General features: G+C 40.8%; 1 protein-coding gene across 2 annotated transcripts in view; it reads left to right on the top strand.

Annotated features, from left to right (window-relative positions):
• The first annotated feature begins 18,305 nt into the window (after positions 1-18,305).
• Positions 18,306-23,064, top strand: part of MPPED2 (metallophosphoesterase domain containing 2) — a 174,510-nt gene continuing 169,751 nt past the window's right edge. Inside the window, exon 1 of one of the 2 annotated variants that reach the window (XM_043580857.1) lies at positions 18,306-18,690. The gene's annotated coding sequence lies outside the window, so the exon portion shown is untranslated. Of the gene's footprint in view, positions 18,691-20,528; positions 20,638-23,064 lie in introns of those variants that run through there. The other variant, XM_043580859.1, reaches the window with a different exon arrangement.

Here is a 23,064-nt window from a genome sequence, read left to right as displayed (position 1 = left end):
GAGTTCAAATCAGCTAAAAAAATCCACCCCAACAAAAGCCCTCCTTTGCTCCTACTTATTGAGCCTTTACTATCCATCCTGCATTTTGATGACCTGAGCTAAGTAATTAGTTCTAAGATGATCTTAGACACCATTAAATTAAGAATACAAAAACAGCAACTGAATTTCAGAGATGTGAACCAAATTACCTGTGAAGCTAGTTAAATATATTGCTAAAATTATTAAGTTATTTTTCTATGCCAAGTACTAACCTAAGTATGTCACGTGCATTATCTCACTTAATTTTCAAACTGTCCTCTGAGGCAAGTGTTAATATTTATTATTTTCATTTGATAGATGAACAAACTGAGTCTTAAAGCTGGACTGTGTAATTGGTATCCACTAGCCACATGTTACTATTAAAATTAAGTTAAATCTAAAGTTCAGTCTCTTAGTTGCACAGACCAAATTTCGCGTGCTCAATAATGGCTACTGTATTGTTCAGCTCAAATTATAGAACATTAGAACATCATAGAAAGTTCTATTAGACAAGTCTAAGTAATCATCTGAGTTTACACGGTTAACACATGGTTAGAACCAGGTGACACGACTCCTGAACTTGTCCTCTTAAGCTCTCATTGCCAGAACAAAGTTTCTCAATATCCACATCAATGTTCTTCCCATTGTCCATTATTTCTTCTTAAGAATATCATTACCTTGGTGAATTATATGCTTCATGGTGACAACTTTACATACAGACTCTACTTAATTTACTTAATTTTTAAGATTTATTTACTTTTTATTTAAATCTATTAATTGTTAAAAAGTAGATTATAGTGAATGGTTTATTTCTATTACTTGCCTTATATTTATAAAAAATACAATAAAATATTTTACTATATTCTATACAAACACTGAGAGATGTTTATTTCTATGTAGGGAGGTTTGTGTGATATACAGGTGTTAAATATACATTTAGTGAAAACCAGATACTTTTGCTGGTCCTAATCCCAATTATTAAAAAAGAATAAAAAAGGAAATGTATTTCTCACAATGTGACATGATGCTATTTATTGCTACATCTGTAGAACCACCTAAAATCTTCTCTGTGCCCACCAGGTGTTTGTGTCACATGCAAATATGTCTGTTCCCAACATTTAGGGAAACACCAAAGCAGGATATAATAAAGGACAAATATAACTATGTGCAAAAACTTATTCACACAGACAATGGATAATCTACCAAGAAAGTGACTTTCAAGGAATAGCTTCATGGAAGGATGTAGAAATGGTCTTTTAAAATGGAGTAAAATGGGTAAGACTATTTTATGCCAAACATGCACTCAAGTGAGAAGGCACAAGAAGTTTGAGAGACAATAAGACTTTCAGCATGATTAGCACCACAGGAACACTGGAGAGTTGTGGGAAACGTAAGTAGCTTTGATGAGGCTCAATTTGGACAGTTTTGATGCTAGACCAATACAAACTGAAAAGAAGTGAAATCAGTTTAGAGGAGCAGCTTCATCTTGCACACAGAAGGGTCATGGTGGGAGCTGCTACACTACTATGATGGAAATAAAGAACCATAATGAGCTGGATGACTTATAGAACCAGAATATTCTAGACTTTATCAACCATGAGTTGAAATTCAGCACCCTTTGCATCAATATCCCAATATCCCTTCACAAGCCAAATCTCTTTCTCTTTAACCATATCCATTCTTCTAAGGAAGCTCATTCCCCAAATATATTTCTAATTCTCCGAGGACTTATATTTCATCTCCTACCTTGCTAGTCCCAAATCTGGATGCCTGGCTCAGGGCTGGTTTTGGGAGCAATTCACAGTCCCTGCTGATTGGAGGTCGATGTGTGGAAATCCAACCACAGCCTTGTCATTTTCACAACTGATCCACTGTGCACTGGGGAAGAGAATGCATCCCCCCTGTGGTAAATGCCGACAGAGTCATGGATTTTAGAATCAAGTTAGCTGAGAGGACTCTGAAGCCACACTGCCTGAGTACTCTAACCATTCAACCTTACCCCTTTCTCTTATTTGAAATGGATTCATGATAATAATACCTATCTCATAGTGTTGCTGTTAATATTAACTAAAATAATTCATGGAAAGTATTCGTACAGCTCTTGATTTAATTCATGTCAGAGGTCTCCCTATTATCAACCCCAAATTATTATAGCTCTAAGTCATTTGTTCACACAAGCAAGCAAGCACATGACCACATACACATATGTATTCCCCGGTAAGCACACACGCCAGTGGTGTGACTGGTTTGGCATGTGACCCAGTATTAGCCATGTTATTTACCCAAACATATCACCCATAAGCACCCTCTGATACTTGAGCTTTCATACCAACTTGATGAAGCAGACCCCTTCATGTAAACACTGTCTCATTCCCAGACATACTATATCCATAGACTCTCCTTTGCCTCCAAAGTGCCAAGCTCTCTCCTACCTCAGGATCTTTGCACCTGTTAAAATGTCTTCCTTCAATGGTACTTTTCCCCACTCTGTCTGACTAGTTTTTACTTAACCTTCAAGTCTTTGAGAAGCTTTCCCTAAACTTCCATCTACAAGCCACTTATTTAACCAGGTATATGTATATATGTATATCCTCTCTTTGTGAAGTCCAACTAAAGAAATTCATTGACATTGTATAAACAAAGCTTTGCTCTGGAGCAAAGCCAAGTCAGCTCTGTTCACCAATGACTGAGGACATAAGTGGTCATGTACAGTCATTTTAATCTTAGTTATCCTATTTTCATTTTTCTTGGTTCTTGAGTACTTGCTCTGTGCTTAATTTCAAGGTGTTTTATGAGCATTATTAATCTCATTATGTCCAATGAATGTACAAAGAGTGGAGATGATGAAAAGTACTAATTACTGGCATAAGATTCTGATGGAAACAAAGTGAAACCTAACATTAATTGATGTGCATGTTCATCACTTGTAGGGCATTGTTTTGGACTCAGGAAAAAATAAACTTATAAATGGTCTTTGGAAATTTAACACATTTGTACCCAGAGGAGTTTCTATGTTTGGTTTTCTGGTTATATTTTGATGTCTCTATAGCTCTGTCTATTCTAAGTTTCATGAGGATAGGAATCAATGTTTTGCTCAACATGGTATTGAAGAGTCCTTCAGAGTGACTGTAATGACTTCTGACACTAACTACCAAGAGTAAAGCCAAACTTCTCAGGTGAAGGGCAGCGTCCTCCACAAGACTGCCCTCACTTCAGACACCAGCCAATGTTTAGAGGTCCCCAGGACCTCTATAGGACATTCACTTTTGACCAGCTCGTTATAAATTCAGTTTCCCATTACCCCTTCAGGTTTGATAATTTGTTTGAACAACTCACAAAACTCAGGAAGGCACTGTACTTAATGATTGTAGTTTTTTTTATAGCAAAAGAATTCAAATCAGAACTAGTAGGATAATATCAGAGAAGCTCCCAAATGTGAAGCTTCTTGACCTTCAGGATGCATATGATCATCTCAGCACAGTGATATGGGTCACTCTGCAGAGTATTTGCCTAGGAAGGTCACCGGAATCTCAGCGTCCAGAGCTTTTATCAGAATTTCATTATAAAAGCAATATTGGTTAAATCTTACCCATATGACTCAATCTCTATCCTCACCCACTTCCTTACAGGTCAGGCTTATCTCCTGTGGCTCAAAGCCCCAAAGTCTAATCACATGGTTGGTCTTTCTGGTACAGACCCAGAAAGGCCCATCCTGGCCCATCCCATTAGCATAAACGCTCCTGGGGCCTACCACGAAGTCTCCTCAGCATAAACTTTCAAGTGTGATCTGAGAGGTAACCATGGATAACAAAGATACACCAAATTATTTGGGAAATTCCAAGGGTTCGGAGGTTACCTTCCGGGAACCAGAGACAAAGGCCAAGGGACATGCTTTGTTACACAGGGACACATAGTAGGTATAATGAATACTTGTTGAATAAATGACTCACTGGAGTGTTAGGTCAGGTTAAACTGGATATTGCCATGACTCTCAAGAATAAAGAGAAAATATGATTGAATCTAGCAATTAGGTGATCGTATTCAAGGCAGTTTCAGATGTTAATTGATTAAAGAATAAATGGGAGTTGAGGTTTTATAGATTACTCTATTAAGATGTTTGCTGGTGAATAGCAGGTGGGAGATATAGGATGCAGACACGAATATGTTTTTAGCATGATAGGAAGGAGCCAGTGGACTAAAAGAGTAAGATGAGAACTGATTGGGGCAAGACTGAGGTAGCCTTATGGGTGACTGAGTTCCCAAGCACTGCTGGTGGTCAAATACATGTCTCAGATGAGACAGAGATGATTCACGCAACATCATGATGGCTTATAATACTCCTTCTAAACCTAAAAGTTCATAATTCAGCTCTGGTGAAATACCTTTGTTCAAAGAAGTTTGTTTCCTTAGGCAAGCAGTTCTTAATTAGGGGTGATTTCGCCCCTCAAGGGACATTTGACAATGTCTGGAGACATGTGACCCAGTAATTCCACTTCTGTCTATATATTCAGAAGAACTGAAAACAGAAACTCACATATCTGTATACCCATGTTCACAGCAGTATTATTCACAATAGAAGAAAGGTGGATCCAACCTAAGGGTCAATTGCCAGATGAATGAATAAACAAATGTAGTATGTCTGTAAAATGGAGTATCATTCAACCTTAAAAAGGAAGGAAATTCTGACATACTACAACATAAATAAACTTTGAAAACGTTATGCCAAATTAAATAAGCCAGTCCCCCAAAAAAACAAATATTGTAGGATTCCACTGATATAAGGCACCTAGAGTAGTCAAATTCACAGGAAAAGAAAGTAGAATAATGATTACCAGAGGCTGGGGGAGGTGGGAAAGGCAAGTTACTACTTAATAGATATGAAGTAACAAGTTGGGAAGGTGGAAAGTTCTGGAGATGGATGCTGGCAATGGTTGAACAACAATATAAATGTACTTAATGTCACTGCACTATGTGCTTAAAATGACTAAAGTGGTAAATTTTATGTTATGTATATTTTACTACAACCAAAAAAAAAAAAAAGACTGAGGTGCTACTAGCATAGAGTGGGCAGAAGCCAGGGATGCTGATAAGCATCCTACAATGAATAAGCCAGCTCCTGCAGCAAAGAATTTTCCAGCCTGAATGTCAATCAGGCTGAAGTTCAGAAATCTTACTTTCACAAAATTCTGTGTAGTGATACAGTTTTTTTTTTCATTTTTATAGTGCTTTTCCACACTCAAACTACTTTCCTGATTTCACCAGATTTTACTGGCCAAATCAAGCTAAAAAGAAGCAGAAGGGTTAGGAGGAACAAGGAGAAAAAGAAGGAGAAAAGCAATCACTTAAACCTCAAAATAGAATTTAGAAACTCTCAATTTCTGAGATCTGTCTGTCTATAAAATAATTTCATCAATAAAGTCTGAAACTACCTATGTAAGATTCCCAAGCTTGGCTTGAATTCTTCATATTTTGTTGTATTCCCAAATCTATTCCATGCATGTTCAAGGAACTGATCATAAACTACCTTAGCAATAATATACTGTGTATTGTTTCAGTGTATATTGTGTCTAAAATATATGTAATCTGTTTAAATTCTGGTGAAAATTCTGTCTTCCATAGATGTATTTTCTACAGAAAAGAAGGTATCTTGGTTTAAAGAATGTCTTTATATATTTCTCCTGTTTAAAACCAGAAAGAAATCTCAATGATGAAGAATAATTTTTTCCACTGCATGTGCTATTGTTTAAAAGAGAACAATGTTTCATGTTAAATAACTAAAACAAATTAAAACTTGAATGAACAATGACAGTTAGGGAAAATTGTCTTTTATGTTTTCTATCCATGGGGCCACTGGATCAATGGCCTTTCAATTCAGTCAAATAAACCTCCGATCCAGTCGAACAATCAGTGAGTCTTATTCTTTTCAAGAAATTGAGCAGCTTATTTGATTGAAAATGATTGAATTAAGCATGTGTGTGTGTGTGTGTGTGTATGTGTGTGTGTGTGTGTGTGTGTTGAGCCACTGCATTTGATACAGAGTAAAGTAAAAAAGGACTATAGTTTGAGAAACAATGGCCCTGGAGAATTTTAGTATTTTATTAATTTATTATTTGTTTATTCCTCCATCTTGTTCCAAAATAAAAGGTTTAAGGCAGCTCTAAATATTTTTATAATCTATTGTCTCTTGTCTTATGTTTGTGAAATTTTTGTAGACAGGGAGATAAACACTAAATAATTAAAGATTATGGAAGAAAGAAAGAGAAGGAAGGGAGGGAGGAAGAAAGAGAAGCAGGGAGAAAGGGAGGGACAGAGGGATGAGGGAGGGAAGAAGAGAGGCAGAGAGGGAAGGAGGGAGGGAGGAGGGTGGTGAGAAAGAAGGAAAGGAAGCAGCCTAATATCTTTTAACACCCAAGGAATTACTTCATCTCGAAGACTGTTTCAATAACTTCATTCAGTAATACCATCAGCAGACAAAACATACATGCTAATTGCAATTAATTTATATTCAAGGATATGATAACTATAGAAAAATTTGTTTATTTAAGTAGAATGAAATGTGGTCTGAGTTGACTTACTGTTTTTAAAAAAATTTTTTTTACATTTATTTATTTTTGAGAGACTAGGAGAGACAGTGCACAAATAGGGGAGGGGCAGAGAGAGAGGGAGACACAGAATCTGAAGCATGCTCCCGGCTCCAAGCTGTCAGCACAAAGCCTGACACGGGGCTCAAACTCAGGGACCTTGAGATCATGACCTGAGCTGAAGTCTGATGCTTAACCGACTGAGCCACCCAGGTGCCCCTGACCTATTGTTTTTTTACTTTCTGTCATCCATTTGTCCTTCTGAAAAGCACTCCAATTTCTTTTGGAAAATTTCTTTCTCCTCATTATAACCTTGATGGGTGTGATAAATCTAGGTGTCTGCCTTACAACTGGGGAGCCATGGCAGCTGCCTGGGGCTCTATTTACCAAATCTTTCCTGAATTGCTCAGATACGGGCAGGAGGTGAACTACCATCTCAACTTGGTCCGTGGATACACTCTCCAGGATTTTGACTCATCAAGTGACACAAGACTGAAGAGACATTTGGAGTGAGTCATTTCTCTAGCTCCTGGTTCCCAGCTCTCTCAATCTTCTCTCCTTGATTCCCGCTTCCTACCCGAGTGCTCCAGTTACTATGGCTGTGTTACTATCCACCCCCAACTTTGTGGTTTAAAATAACAATAACAACATCTAGTTTGCTCATGACTCTGCAGCCTAGGCAGGCCTCAGCAAGGACAGCTTGCTTCTCCTCTACCCATTTTTGCCTGGGGTGGCTTAATGGCAGAGCTTGAAGCCTTGCTCACACGTCTGGCACCTGGTCAGAGAAACTGGAACAGCTGGGGACCAGAACAGATGGGGCTCCTTGGTCATCTCTCCAAGTCTTTGTATGGTTTATCCAGCATGGTGTATTTAGGGTGGCCAGACTTCTTACAGCTCAGCAATCCAAAGAAACACACACCTCAAGAAAGAGCCACACGGAAGCCCTCTTTGTATGACTTAGCCTCAAAGTCATGTAGTATCACATCTGCACTTGGTAGAAGCACTGTAAAAGCACCCCCACATTCGAGAGGAAAAAACATAGAGTACAGTCAACCTCACATTGTGAGAAGAACACGTGGGATATAATATACTTTGGAACTGTCATTTTTGGAAAATGTAATCCACCACCCCAAGCCTTCTGATTGATGTAACCCTGTTACTTTTCAATAAACTCTCTCTTAGCCAGGGTCAGATTCTATCACTTATAACTAGAGAACCCCAATCTAGTGGAGTAAGGATCTGTTTTATTAATCCCCTGGCAATTAAATGCCACTTTAATGTTGGATATTTAATTAATATTACCATCCAGAGGTTGGTACTTATTCATTAATTAATTACTAGGCACACCTGCATGACTCAGACAATGGCTTTGCTTCTCTGGTGAACAACTTCAACTATTTATCAAGCTTCACTGCATTGCTGCAAAACAGACATGATTATAAGAAAATAGCCGAGGCAGAGAAAGGTTATTTGGTTTATCACAGATGGCAATGGGGAGTGCAGTGCTTCCAGAAACAGACCCAGAAGTTTTCATTCCCTTGGCCAGGCTGGAACTATTAAATCACATAGAAATACCAGGAAAAGATAAGCTACATGAACCAGTGATTGCTGAAGCTAAACACTCTAGTGAGTTCAAAGAGCCCTTAGGGCCTGCTGTTTATTTGGAAAACCAGAAAAAAAGAAAAAAGTGGTGAGAGAATGGCAGGATAGCAGCCTAGCTACATATTAGCTTATGATTTTATCTTAACCAGGCTTGTTTGAAGAATTTACATATTAGGGGTACACGAGTTTATGTATATATGTGTTTAGAGTAATCCTTTTTAAAAAAGAACTTCAGGGCCTGTGCACACATTTTAAGCAATAATGTATGTTCCATTATATATTATGAGGTAGTCATCAAAATATCACCCTACAAAGAAAAGAATTTTAATGTAAGAGCACTTCAATGTCAAAAAAGCAAGTTAGAAAAGTAGCAAATGATATCATTAATCTGTCAAATATGATGTTGCTTTACTAAAGATGAAAACATTAAAAAAAATAACAAGGCAAGAGAATAAGTTTGTTGTTTCTAGGACTACTCCATCCCTCCCCCTGGAACTTATTAGAGTTTCCCTACGATGCCAGAAGGTTCTAGCAGATTAGCTTTTTTAATGTAATTGTGGTGTTGACTGCATACACTTTCAAACTCTTTTATTAATGACATTCTTAGAGATAAAATAGAAGAGGAAAATATATGCCTGTGATTCCAGACACTGATTTTTTTCAGGATTTAATTTTTATCATTTGATGTTCAAATTTTATATTTTATCTGTCTCCCCATCTCTCAATCTCTCTCTCTCTCTCTCTCTCTCTCTCTCTCTCTCTCTCCAGCACACACACCACACACGCACACACATTCTTTCTCTCTCCCTTCCCACCTCTTTTCCTCTTTTGGTTCTCTTCCAGAGGCTGCTTTTTCCAGTGACAGACATCTCCATGGGCTGTCCTTTGTGACCACCGGCTGTGTTGTGAGAACTGTTTTGGTCTTGCTTTTCTTCATGCCTGTCAAAGGCCACAGAGTTCGGAGTCTGAAAACACAACCTGAATCAGTATGGACCCCAGAGACCCTCAACACATCTCAATAAAACTTTCAATGATCTCCATTTTATATACAACGTTTCAGTTGTGGAGGACACACTTCATCTGAACAAAATTATATTGAATAGCACCTTGAATGAAAAGGTCTGTTCAAATAGAGATGGTACAGAGAATTACATCGAATACCTTGGATTTTTATTCTCCCTTACAGAATAAAACCACTACAAAACCCAAGAAAAATCATAAGCATTTCTTTTAGAAGCGCAAATGTCCTAGAACCTTTGATTTGAAAACCCCTTGTGGCCCAAGCATTTTAAATCATCTGGCATAAAATTCTATGTATGTAATAATACTTGCTAGCACCATTTTCCAAAGATACGACTATTAAGAGACATTAGTGAAACACCTTTCCATTAACTAATTTTGGAGCTTTGGCCTCACTGTTTATTCTTTGTATGAGTTTACCTTATTTTATTAGCAACTTGTCTCTGCATTCCAAGGTATTTATTCTTTGCAACTGCAGGGTTTTTTGCGTTACCTTACGGTATGATATTTAAAATGTTACACTTCGACCTCTGTGCAAGTACAGTGCTTCCAACTAAACAACATACATAACTCCCAATCCATCATCTGCATTCCCTTTGCATTAGGTGTAACACTGGCACGAAAATCAGAGCCCCAGCTCCAATTTTTCCAGCTGTCTCTGTCGCCCTGTGATCTTTTGGTACAAATTTTCTAGCCTGTTTGAAAAGGCAGGCTTTTACCACCCCCCCCCCCACCCCCTTTGATTATGCTTAGGCATTTTGCCAGCCTGAGACATGGATTAATATGAACAGAATCACAGACTTTTCTGAACATAAGTCATTTACGTGTGTTTAGTGGCATATACCGAGCACGAAAAAGGCGGTCCGCAGTTGCCTTTGTATAGGATCTGGGTAGGTTTTGATTTCACTCAGAGCCAAGAACAAAGCAACCTCTGACTTTTTCTCAAACTCAGCCCGTATGGAATGACTTCTAATGACTTCACGAACTGCTAGCCTTCAGATGACTGGAGCGTTTTTTCACTTTTTAAGTTTTCCTCTTCTATGACGTTTTATGATTATACCTTATGGTGCAGTTCTATTTTTGTTCTTCATGGCTTTCTGAATGCTTAAAGTCTAGAGGGGAAAATTTTTTTTAAACCATTTGGCCACCATCAAATATGCTTTTCAGTTTGGGGATAATGTGGAGAGAGCCTTTAAGTACCGTGCCAACACCAAACATGGCATTCTCTATTGAATGAGCCAATTCCATCCCCTGAGTCTGAATAATTTAGAGGAGACGTGATGTCATTGTCTACTCAGAGATAAATGGAAAGGAGTCTGGGTGTAGACATTTGGAGTGGTCTTTGTAATAATAGTAATTAAAAAGAGCATTACCTCATATATTTAAACTTTTTGTGTATACCATGTGCTTTTCCCATTTTTACCCAATATTACTCATAAAGAGCTAGTAGTTCTGTTTCATTATTTTCGAAGCACTGTTTGATGACACTGGTTTAACAGTTTCTCACAGTTCACTGCTTCAGTTTTCATCAAATTATATTTCTAGTTACACTAGACACTTTCATCATCAATTTCCATATGCCTCCAAGACATGCAAGGACCAGTTTGCCAACAGCAAATTCAGATACCAGATAATAGCTGCTGTGGAACGCATTTTTCTCTTACTACAGCCTTTTCTAAAATGAAAATCTTAGACTCCACCAGGCCAACTCCTTGATACCCAAACACACTCATATTTGTTTAACCAGATTAGCCTGTGTGTATGGTGAAAGTTGAGGATTACCACAGACTATTTAATTTTGATGTGAAGATCTTATGATAAAATAAACGCTGGCCATATACACTTCCATCTACTTCATATCCCAGCTGGTGGAAAAGCAGCAACCATACAATTTGCCAAAGAGCTGCCAAGTGCCAAAGAATTCTTCAATCCCCCCTCCCTTAAATTCCCATAACAACTTTTCCATGTGACTGCCATCACATCTTGAACCTCCTGTTGGCAAATGAATGCTACAGATTATGATCCATTATATATTCCAGACAACTCTAAAGTACACAAGTAAGTGGTGTATCAACAACTGGTGGTAAAGTGAATTTAAACTGGTTATCACGTCTCTATGAACTATCAGTTCATTTGTTGTGCTTATGAATTTCAACAGCATGAATAACCCAAAACTGCAGCTTGCCAAACATAAAACTCTTAATTTTACTTTTCAGAATATTGCCCATGCTTCAAAAAAAGGCGGGGGGAATTAATAAACTGAAAATAAAACTAGATACAAGTACACTGGTCTTTCAAAGACCCATTCAATCATCCCCATAGATAAAAATAGGAGAAGGATTTACTTCATATGTCTTAGGACTATGGAATTTTTAAGGGAATATTTTTTAAACTCATCTATATGATTATAATATATGTGTAGTCTTCTGAGATGGAATATGGACTTTTGGGTATTCTGAACTTATAACATGCATTGCACTTTTAATGAAAGTTCTAGTCTATAGAGCCATAAAGGATGTTTAATGACATGAAGAGGTGTTCATAGTATTCTATTCCTTTGAAAGAGTAAGTTATATAGGTAATGCGATATGAGGGAGAAAGAGAAGAATTTTTACTTCTTAATGTACTTCTGGATTCAATTTATTTATGATTATGTATTAGTGTTGTATTAAAAAGATTTAGAAATGGGTTACAAAACTTACAATGATTACTTGATATGTATCAGGCATTAATCTAAATTCCTTAAAAAATATTAACACATTTAAGCCTTGTAACAACTCTATTTAATGACTCCTTTTTTCAAATGAGGAAATCAAGGCACAGAGAGTTTAAGCAACTCACTCACGGTCACACAGGTAGTAACAGCCCAAGATGGGATTCCAACCTTGGTTTCCTCTCAACTGCCACTCTATACACTTAATTGTATTTCTAGTTTTGTTGCTTTTTTTTTTTTGTAAAATTCTTTAGACTGAAAAACTATATAACAAAAATGTTTATGATGGATATTTCTAAATGGCAAAATTACAGCTAATTTTTAACTTTTTCCTTTTGCTTGTATTTTTTAATTTTCACAAAACAATGAATAGGAAAAGGAACAAAAATTGAAAATGAAAAAAAAATAACTCTTTTAAAGTTCCTTCTGTGTTGGGCATGAAATAGGGATTTTGATACAGTGCTGTGATTTTTTTTTAAACTACCCTCCAGTAAACCTTCCTTTTATTTTAGCTTCTAGTAAAACCTTGTGTGCTAGATCTTGGCTGTTCTCTTGTGTGCAGATTTTACCTTGTTTATAAACAGGCATTATGGGGAATCATGAGAACAGAAGAAATTGATGGAACTTTCAAAATGTAGAAATGCTAAGAAAGGGATGAAGTTAGAAAACATAGTTGCCACTATAGAAGTCCTGAAATGTCTGTATTTACTTTATTTCCATTGCCATCTTTTCTCAGAACTCTGAGTTGCTAAGCAGGGCCATAGTGACTTAGCTAGTATGAATAAGAAACCCAACACGTACAATATCTTTCTTACAATTGGTTTGTGAAGATTGATTGGGTCCACACGGAATAATTCTACGTTGAAAGAACAATATTCTTACTTCTAGTCAGTGTCTATGTATTTCCTGTGAAAGCATACCTGTTTCTTTGAAGATTTCACTTAGAAAATAGCTAGTTGTTAAGAATCCCTTAGAATATTGTTTGGAACATTAAATATAAGGGAACTAGTTCCAATGAAGACAGACATGGAAGTGATGGAGCATCTAAAATCTTTAAAGAGAAATAGAAATACAGTTACCTCCAGCATTTATGTTTCATATGAAAAAAGAATAAGTCCAGATCTGTGAGCCAAAAATAGGTGTGGGACACTGAATGGGAGATAAAGTTTTAGGATCTGTATGTTAGAAAAATGTTAGAATGAAAAACAAGTCTTTAGGTAAATGTGGCTCTCAGCTTTTCAGACTGGGTAATAATACCACACTATGATTTCAATATGCTAGTAATTTGTTTTTATTATGTAAAATTTATTCAAATCTCTTGAATCCATTCATTTCACTCCTTGTCTTGCCTCCTCCAAACTGTCATGCTGAAGGCTACCTTCACCTTCAACCCAGTGACTGCAATAACCCCTAAATGGCCTCCCAATGTTCACTCTAGCCCCCTAAAATCCATTCTCCACGCTGGGAGGAAGAACGACCTTTTCAAAACACAAATCTAATCATGTTAGCCTTTCTACTTAAGATCCTTAAACAGCTTCCAGTTGCCCTCAGGATAAAGTCAAACATCTTGAACAGGGCCTTAGCTGTGACCTTCAAATGATTTTAGCTTGGCCCTTCAGTTCTGGCCTCTGTCTGCAGATCCGGATCCAGACCTCTCTCATGGGCACCGCGCAATTCCTCGTTTAGCACCCGCCACACTGCTTCATCTTTTTCCTGTGGTCTCCTTGTATTCCCTTCCTCCATCTGGGAAGTCTTCACTCAAACTTGGAGGAGAAAAAGTCTCCTTATTTTATGCTTTTTTTAAATACCAGCTGCTTCTTCTTTTCATAGATATAATTTGTATTTATCTGTGTGATTATTTAATGCCAGACTGCCCAGATCCATGAAATTATGTACTTTATACTGTGTGAGGAAACTCTGCTTTTTGCATCTTTAGACCATCATCATGGTATAAGTATTCTGCCTAGAGCAAAGATTAAAACATATTTGTTGAATAATCAAACCATTACATTAATAATACAGAGGGAAATGGGTTTTAGATTCTGCTTGTCTCTCAAACTCAGTTTTTTAAAAATGTATTCGTTCATGTATTTTCACTAAGAAGGAAAATTATGTTATATGTTGCTTACTCAAAATATTGATATGTCTTATACTAGCTTGTCAAATTGAATTATTAAAATTGAAATCCCCCACATACATTTTCTTTAATCAGGTTATTATGGGTCTTCCACATGCCCATCTTTCAAAAGAGATTACTTTGGCTTTTACTTCAATTAAAATGTTCTTCCACCATGACCAGCCTATCCCAAGTACCACTAATTTCTGCCACTACTTTTTCAGAATTGGGATCATAATATGGGAAAAAAACCTGGCAAAGATTAATTGATAACAGAGATCATGCAAGTCTGTTACGATGGAAAACACACTAACACATGCTCAGGATCTTATCAGACTTTTAAAATTAATTTTTAAAATTTTTATTGCATAAATAATACTTGTCTGATTTGTTGATACATGCTAGACATTGGCTAGTAAGTATGGTAAGGATTAATGAGTTTTGCAAAATTTTAACATTCCTGCTCCCTCCATGTTTATTATTTAAGCTGCTGGCAAAGTTTAGCCTTTCTAAGATAATGCCTTAAAATTTTATTTTATGAAACAAAATTTTTTCAGTTCTAGTGTTTCCTGAATGTTTCTCAGTCATAAACATTTTTATTGGTTAACCAAAAGGAAATTTTAACTACAAAGGATGAAACGCCTTATATATTTATTTTGAGAACTTCAGAAAGGATCTATCAAAAAATCAGGTTAATCACAGTAAGTTTCTTTGGAGACTACATCTTGGTAAATTATCTCTATAAATTTTAAGATACAAATTTTACTCGGGGATTTTTGGTTTTTTTTTTTTTTGGCATCTTACCGTACTTAAAAAAAAAGCTATCTTTAAACAGATGTGATACATGATAATCTTTAGTTTCTCTATGAGAAAATAGATTTCTTAAATAGCTTTATGTATTATTTCATGTTTCCAAAGACATTAGCAAACCCCTTTAAATGTACTATTTGAACTCCATGATAAGTCCTTAGCTCTTATCTTCTGACACTAGTCTCATGACATCACTTCCGTTCCTGCATATCTGGTATGGATTTTCCTCCATTGTATGATTGTCCTTCCCTCCAGCCTTCTCTTATTCACTTGCTCACTCATTGACCCATACATTCATTTAATAACTATTTCCAAATTTCCGCTAGGTACACAGCACATAAGAACAGGAATAAAGGGCATAGTTCTCAAACTTGAGGGGTTTACAGCAAAAACATTTGAAACAAGTAAAAACTGTAAAAACTATAGGAATTAAGAATGAAATAAGGAAGTTTGTTGGGTCAGATTTTTTCAAATTGCATCATACTGGTAGTTCTATTAACAGGCTCTGATTTCTGATAACCTATAGTCTGAACCTTGCTGGAAAATGATAAAAATGCAGAAAATTTAAAGAAAAAGAAGCACAATAGTTGCTGTTTGTTCCCAGAGTGAGATTGGTGTATCTAACTTTAATAAAACTATTCAAAGAAATGCAATAGTTTCCATAATTTTTCTTTCTGAAGAAGAACCACAGGATTGAACCAAGGTTTAAGTTACACACATGCCCCTCAAGTACTGGAAAACCTGTCCTCATAGGGAGAGGGAGAATGAGAGCCAATGCCAAATAAAGTATTTAGCTTTCAAGGGAAGTAGCAACCACTTTCCAAGCTTCCACCTAAAGTTCTCCCACGCTCCACTCTCTCATTTTCTTCCCTAAATGCAATCTGAAAAGATATTTTAAAAGATATTGCAGCAGGCTATCAGGAAGCATATTTGCCAGTTCCTTCGATGAAATCACTGGAGATAGGGTCCAAATTTACATTCCATTAAAGGGAAAAATTTGTAATATTTGCATAAAGGCAATCATAAACTTGGCATTTTACTTTTATCCTTCTTTTGTTTTCCATTATAAACAATAAAAATTGAATTTAACACCGAGAAAAAAAATGAAGCTTATAGGCTCACTTATCTTAAAGAAAAAAAAAGGATCAGCCTATAGCATTTCAAATTTGCTGTAATGAAGCTCGACGTCTCAAAGCTGATGTCAGGGGACAGACATGGTTCACATCCAATCATTTTAAAACAAGCTTTTAGTGTAGGTGGCTATATTGATGGAGAATATGATTTAACAAAACACAATATGTTGAAATCCATGTAATGAAAATTATTTGAAAAGCGAGTTCCTTTTTTTCGTGACTTATTATTTAAATTTACTTCTATTTCTCCAGCTTCTTTATTTTGGTAGCCTAACAGAAATAAAAATCATAGCTCTCATAGAGCCTGGTCACTACTTCTCTCATTGGGTAATTGATCTTCAGGGACAGAGTGGAGGTTGACTTCTTCCTGCACTATAAACTACAATTTCAAGCATCTTTTCTTGCCTCAATTTTTCCCCACACAGTAAAATGATATACAAATTTTCATCAGCTTTGTAAAGGATCACTCACTTGTGCTCAATAGCATTAAATATCCTGTAAAATGCACTACTGAAATTGAACACGGTACTATTTATTATCTGTGTGTGTATGTATAGCTTCAGGTTCACGTACAAATTTAAGTTTGGCTGTTTTGATTGACTACCAGTTATTTAAAAAAAAAAAAAGAAAAAAGGCTTATGCTGCTTTTTTTTGGCTGATTAAATCGGTCCAAATCAGTGAAAAAATTCAAACCATTTAGATAAGAAGAGTGCACTGATAAGTCGTAGAAAAAGGAAAACAAAACCAAGCATTTCTTCAACAACATGATTCTAGTCAGTGTTTGCTGCTGGGCTGGAAAACAAAAACTAAATTTAAAGGTGCCCCACCTTCCCCCTGTCTTTGCCATCTTTAATGTCAATGCCACTTGCTGTGATTTGTGCTAGGCAAGGAGAATCACTGTCCTCTTGATCTCAGAACATTTGACAAGTCCTGACACTCTGGGCATACTGTACAACAAAATAAATTTATTGCCAAGACCATCTCTCCCTTCATTTCAGCTCAGGCCTAAGAGATGGGTTACTTAAAATTCAAGTGCCAGGAAAGCCCATTGTAAAAGGGAAATATTTTCAAGTGAATTCCGTTTGATCTTTTTTTATAGGGGCTCCTACCAGCCTCTCTCCCTTCCTTCCCAGACCCTGGAAACCAATTAGTCTCAGCACAGAGGCCACAGACCAGGTTGAAATGGCTCCTTTTTTATTTTTAGGGGATATAATTTCGGCCAGGATGTCTAGTCAGTTGTCAAATAGTATACTTAGCACACTTCTCTCTCTCACGTACACATCCATTGGATTTCCCTTTGGACAATGCCAATATCTTTGGGTCTGACTCCTGGAAAGGAATTTGATCTGGTTGCAGTCCAAATCCTTCAGCTCTGACAAGAGCGGAACATCACAGGGCCACCTCATCTTTTGCAGACAGCCCCAACCAAGTTTTCTAAAAGCCTTCTCTTCCTTGTCGTCTTTTAGCATTTCAGCGGCTTTTCCTTTTATTAGGTTGTTTGCATACAATTCTGAAAGTCTTCCCCCCCCCCGCCCCGTTATCCAAAGTAGCAGAAAACAGAGGACAAACTTTGATTTTTAAAATGTTTTTGAAGTGCTTCTTGTTTGGGGAATATGTGCCCCTAAGACAAAAATGGAAACAATTAGTCTTTGCCCCTCCTCACCTCCCTATTTTGAACCTGCGTTAATTCGTGGAGGTGAAAAAAAATTATCAACTGGGTTGGCCTTTTCTTTCTCAGGAACAACATTGCAGAGAGAAAGGTGTGTGTGTGTGTGTGTGTGTGTGTGTGTGTGTGTGTGAATCTGGCGAGTTGAAAGGCTTGAGGAAAGGGAGCACGGCTCTACCCCCGGGAAGCCTAAGCTCAGCAGATGGGAGGGGACCCAGGGTCGCCTTCCTTGGTCTGAGCCCAGTGCCCAAGCCGCTCCCCTTGCCCCCGCAGGGAGCTCGGCGCCCTGGAGCTGTGCCAGGACTCCAGACAGCGCCAGGCAGGTCGGTGGATGAAGGGGGGGCCTGGGTGTTCTCTTTGCAGAAGACGCCCATTTGGAGGGAAAACTCCCTTTATTTTTCTGGGGCTCCGTAGCCACCCCCCTCCCCAGTCCCCTATGATTTTTACGCTGATCACACTCCTGGTGATGAACTTGCAGCTCTGCTTCCTGCTGCCTGCTTGACCCGAGAGCACCAGCAGGCTGCCGGCCTCGCCCTCAGCTCCCTCCTCCTCTTGCAACCCCGGGGCCTCGGGGCGCCAGTGCGGGTTCCAGCGGGCCGGGGCTGCAGGAGGGGCGCGCGAGGGCGCGGGGTCCCGCCGGGGAGCGCGCACGGAGCGGCGCCTCAGCCGCCCTGCTTCCTGGAGCTGTGCTCCTTTGACCCCAGTGGCAGTCCCTGTCACTGCACCGCTCGCGCTCCCTCTGGCTCGCCGCGCCCTCGCTCCCTCTCCTCGCCCCCTCGCTCGCTCTCTCCCCAGATCGAGGCTGCTCCGGTCCTTTCTCCACCCCCCCCTCCCTCTCGTGCCGCGCCCCCAGGTCCCCCGCCCCTGCCCGCGGCGGGACCTCCGGGTCGAAGGTTCTGGCCCGCCCGCGCCCCTCGTCGCCCCCGCTCGCCCCCCGCGCGCCTCCCGCCGGCTCCGGCCGCTCCGCGATGGATCGCCTGCTCGTTGGGCGCTGAAGGCATCCCCGGGACCCGGAGCGCAGCCCGGGAAAGGTAATCCGCCCCGGGAAGGGAGGCGGAGGGCGGGGGAGGGGGAGGAGGCGGCCGGGCGCCCGGTGCCGCGCGCGAGAGGAAGGGAAAAAAAATGCACACACAAAGCGGAGCCCGGGTGAGAGGTGCCTTGTCAGAGGCGCGTGCGAGGGGCTCGGAGGCTGCAGACCGCGGCTGCCCCGGTGCTCCTGACATTCGCACAAGCTGGCGCTTCCCGGGCAATTCGGAACCCGAGGAGGGCGTATTTTCTACCCCAGAGCGAAAGCGAATTCTTTTTCAGGAGCTGTCGCCCTCTCACTCCCCATCTCGCCCCTCTGCTCATCTCCCCTCCCCCCCTTGCCGCCCCCAGTCCTCAGCCCCCGACCTCCCAGGGTCCCCACCTCCCGCTCCCTTCTTCGCCGGGATTTCTCTGCAGGGGTGAAGGGGGTGTCCGCGAGGGGCATCAGCGAAAGCCAGGCGGCTGGGATGGGGGTGGGGACGAGGACTAGGCGAGCTGTTTACTAGAAAGTCCCGGGGTGATGTGTTCGAACCGCCCCGGCCTAGGCCCGGGTGCATTGTGTTGGCCCGAGCCCCGGGCGCCCGCCGCGGCCCGAGCGAGGTGCGGTGGCCGGGATGGCGCCGCGCAGCTTTGTGCTGGGTCTGCGCTCCGCGGCCGCCCCCGGGGCCGCCCGCGCGCGCGCCGCTCTCGCGCGGGGCTTTTTCTCACCCTGTCCCCGCGCCCCAACCTCGCTGTCCCCTGCCGCCTCCGGTCTCCACGATCGCCGCCTGCGGAGCGAGTCGGCGACCCGGGCCGGGCGGCGGGGGACGAGCGACGAGAAAAAGTAACCGTTGCCGCTCGGTTTCTTCTCCAGAGAGGCAGGAGTTTCTTTGCCTATTTGCACGGAACAGGGTTATCTTTGTAAAGCCTTTGAATTCCGGGGTTTTGCGGCCTAGGAGGTGAAGGGGCATTTTTTTCTGGAGATTGGGAAGGGAGTTAGAATCCACCAACAAGAAGAGAATTTAAGGATGCCCCGGTGGGGCAGATTTATAGAACATTTACTATCCACCCCCCCCCCCCCAACATACCCCCAAATTAAGTGAAAATGCGGGTCATGAAAAATGTGTAATTGATTTGAGATGCTGCGAACAAACACAAACAGGTCGGGGTGGAAAAAAACAAACAAAACTTTAAGGCAAAGAAAAGATTTCTAAAGAGGGGGGGAAATCCGTAGCCTCCACACCCCCTTCCAACGCTTGCTGGCTCCCTCCCTTCCTTTCTCTGCCGCTCCAGGAAAGCAGCCCGGCAGCGCCGGGGCAGAGAGCAGGGAGGCGGCGGTGACGGCTCCGGGCGCCGGCTCCGCTCTGAGGGTTCGGGGATGCCAATGCGCCCGCGAGGCTGACGTCGGGGGCGTGGGGCTGTGATGCTCGAGCGAGGATGGCGCGGTGTCAGAGCCATTGGCCGCCGGTGGTCATCAATCAATCTGGGGCTGGGGGAGAGAGAGAGAAAGAAAGACAGGCGCCCAGCGGAGCCCAGGGCCGTGAGCGCCAGCTCCAACAGTGCCAGCAGCGGCGGCAGCAGCGGAGGCGACGGTGGTGGCAACGGGGGACTGAGCGAGTAAGGCGAGCTGGTGCTCCAGGAAGGAAGGGGGAGCTGTCGCCCGGAGGAGCCGGCCGTGAGCCGGGAGGGCAGGGCGAGAGAGAGAGAGAGAGAGAGAGAGAGAGAGAGAGAGAGAGAGAGAGTGTGTGTGTGTGTGTGTGTGTGTGTGTAGTTGCTGAAGGACACCCTCCCCCCGCAACTGCCCACCCTAGATTTAAAACAAACAAACCAATCCAAAGTAGAGAATTCCGCGCCCCCCGCCCCACCATATATAGGCTCCACGCGTTGCCAGAGGCGCAGGAGAAAAGTCCTGCCCTTTCTCTCCGAAAGAATGTGCCAGGCTGGTGTCCGCAGTGCTGGAGACAAGTTCAGGTGTAAGTGCGGCGGGAGGGAGGGCGCTCTGTGGACAGAGGCACGTGGAACTTTGTGCATCCCTCCCAAAACCCTGGCGGAGACGCCTCTGAGAAGGCTTGTGGGCATCGCTCCGGGATACAGGGATGAGTAACTGGAGGTGGGCATAAAAGAGTAGGGGCGTGAGTTGAGAAAGCGCTCGATCCGTTCGGCAGTGGGAGGAGAGAGCGAAATTTGGCGGAGTTGGAGCAGGCGAGTTCCAAAGTCCGGCCAGGCGGTCGGGCGATCTTCTAAGGGCTAGTGAATAAAAGGAGCATCCTTGTTTAAAGGAGGAAATCACGGGCTCCTTTCTCATAGGCTGTGCGGTGCGGGCTCCGGTAGAGAGGTCATGAGTTGTTGCTTTGAAACTTTTGGTAAATTGGACTTCTGGTGTCTAGGAGGTGGAGACAGTTATTTAATTCCCCAGCTTTTAATCCTTTCATTGCCAGCCGACTTTAAAAGGTTTTCCAACTAGATTCCTGAAAAAGAACATTTCAAGTTGCACAGCTTAAGGGACCCAGACGTGATTGCTGTCTAGGAAATGCAAAATGAGCCCACATGATTTTTTTTTTTTTAAGGAGAAAATCAAACTAGCACCAACCAACATGAATGTTTGGCAATGTCAGTCCCTTTTAGATTTTTCTTTAGGATTCCTGGCATTTAGTACCAGGTTCTTTTGTTTTGTGGAGTAAATGTGCTGAAGTATAAAATGAAAATTAAGAAAAAAAAAAGAATACTGCTCTCTTTAGATATTATATGTAAAAAGTGATGTATGTGTAAGGAGGATGAGATGCTCCAAAATCTGATCATTTGGAAGGTTTTATTGCTTACATATGTGAAGCAAGGTGAATCAGCTTCTGGATAGTTTTAGACCATGTATCATTCTGCTTTGTTTCAAGCTTTTCCCAAATTTCTCAGGTCAAAGGAGGGGCCATTGTCCCCTCTTTCTGAGAGTTTGCTAGGGGAAAAAAAAGTCTTCTGTGTGTTGGTGTTTAATATCTTAGGATGTGTTCATTTTGTGATGCGAGTAGGGGTGAACACAATATTTTAAAGAGTACGCCTTTTCTTGACTTGTCTGTAAAGGTTCCTGTGAAAGTTTTGAAGCTCTCTGCCTCAGTCTGACAGTTTCTTCAAAGGACTCCAGATTAAAGAAGGTAGACACTGCAGGTGCACTCTTTCGATAAAACATTTGAAAGGGAACATGGTAAAGATGAATTCAAATGAGATGCCAGCCACCCATTTAGCCCGTCAGAGTTACAGGGGCCTGTGCTTGCTGATGAAAAGATATTCTATTTGTCTTGCTGGGGCAAAGGTGCGAAGAGGTACAGATGTTCACTTGATAGAAAAGGCAATCCTAGTTGGACTTTAGGGTCGAGTGGACTGTGTAGGACTGTGAGTTGATCACCTTCTAAGTTCTCTGCTTCAAATGGGAGGGTCTAATGCTAACTACTATAAGTCATTGCCTAGATATTTACATAATAGGTGTGTAAATTTTATCGCGAGGCCGTTTTGCTTAGCTTAGTTAGTGAGTTTGCTCCAGAAATATTTAAACTGGTTGTGGCACAGAGTGCAGAGATTGTGACTGAGAGGTCACAGTGGTGTAGACATGAATTTTGTTTCCTTTGCTTCTTAATGCTCTTGTATTTCACACAATAGACATTGATGGCAGGAACATAAGAATTGCCATGTAATTTTTACACCACTCTTTAATTTATGCAAACACTAAGTTCTTGCAGTCTGAAAATGCGTATTTTTTTCCCTCTGTGCTTTGATGGCTAACATTCTTTTTAATGACAGTCATTTCTATAACAGGAAGATGTTTTCATTTGTATTTACTTTTCAGCGTGGCGCAATTATGCAGTTTTGCGCTTCAGTAGTGTCTCGGTACTTTGTGTCTCAAAAGAGAATTACAGTACTTAGAACAGGACTGCAATTTGAAGCAGGTGTTGTGTTTTACTGTTATGCAAAATAACAGTAAAATATAATTGTGGGGGAAATTAAGGAAACAGCTGCAAACTTGGTATGAAAACTGCTACATTATGATTTGTAAGCAGTTCTTCATAGATATCTTGCATCAAAGGAGCAGGGAAAGATTTTAATTTAGTTAATCCTACTGGCCTGGTTGTCTATCATCTGGTGCTTAAAGGACTTCTACCTCCCATGAAGTCAGGAAGAAGAAAGAGAACCCAAAGTGACACTTTGTTTAAAATGCCAGAACACCAGGGATTCATCTTTTGGCAGTGGCCTTGTGCATTAGGAACGAAGGCAAGGTGGGTGTTATTTAGCTTGCTTTGCTAATATGAAGAAGGCAATGATTTGAGTGGAACACTGTGGAATTTCTTAGCCCAGCTAGCATATGGAGGACTACACAACCCCCGGGTTGTAAAATAATAAAATAAATGGCCTATGGC

The sequence above is a fragment of the Prionailurus bengalensis genome, chromosome D1, assembly GCF_016509475.1.
Source record: "Prionailurus bengalensis isolate Pbe53 chromosome D1, Fcat_Pben_1.1_paternal_pri, whole genome shotgun sequence".
NCBI lineage: Eukaryota > Metazoa > Chordata > Mammalia > Carnivora > Felidae > Prionailurus > Prionailurus bengalensis.
The sequence above is the reverse complement of the archived record's forward strand: the minus strand, read 5'-3'. Positions and strand labels throughout refer to the sequence as shown.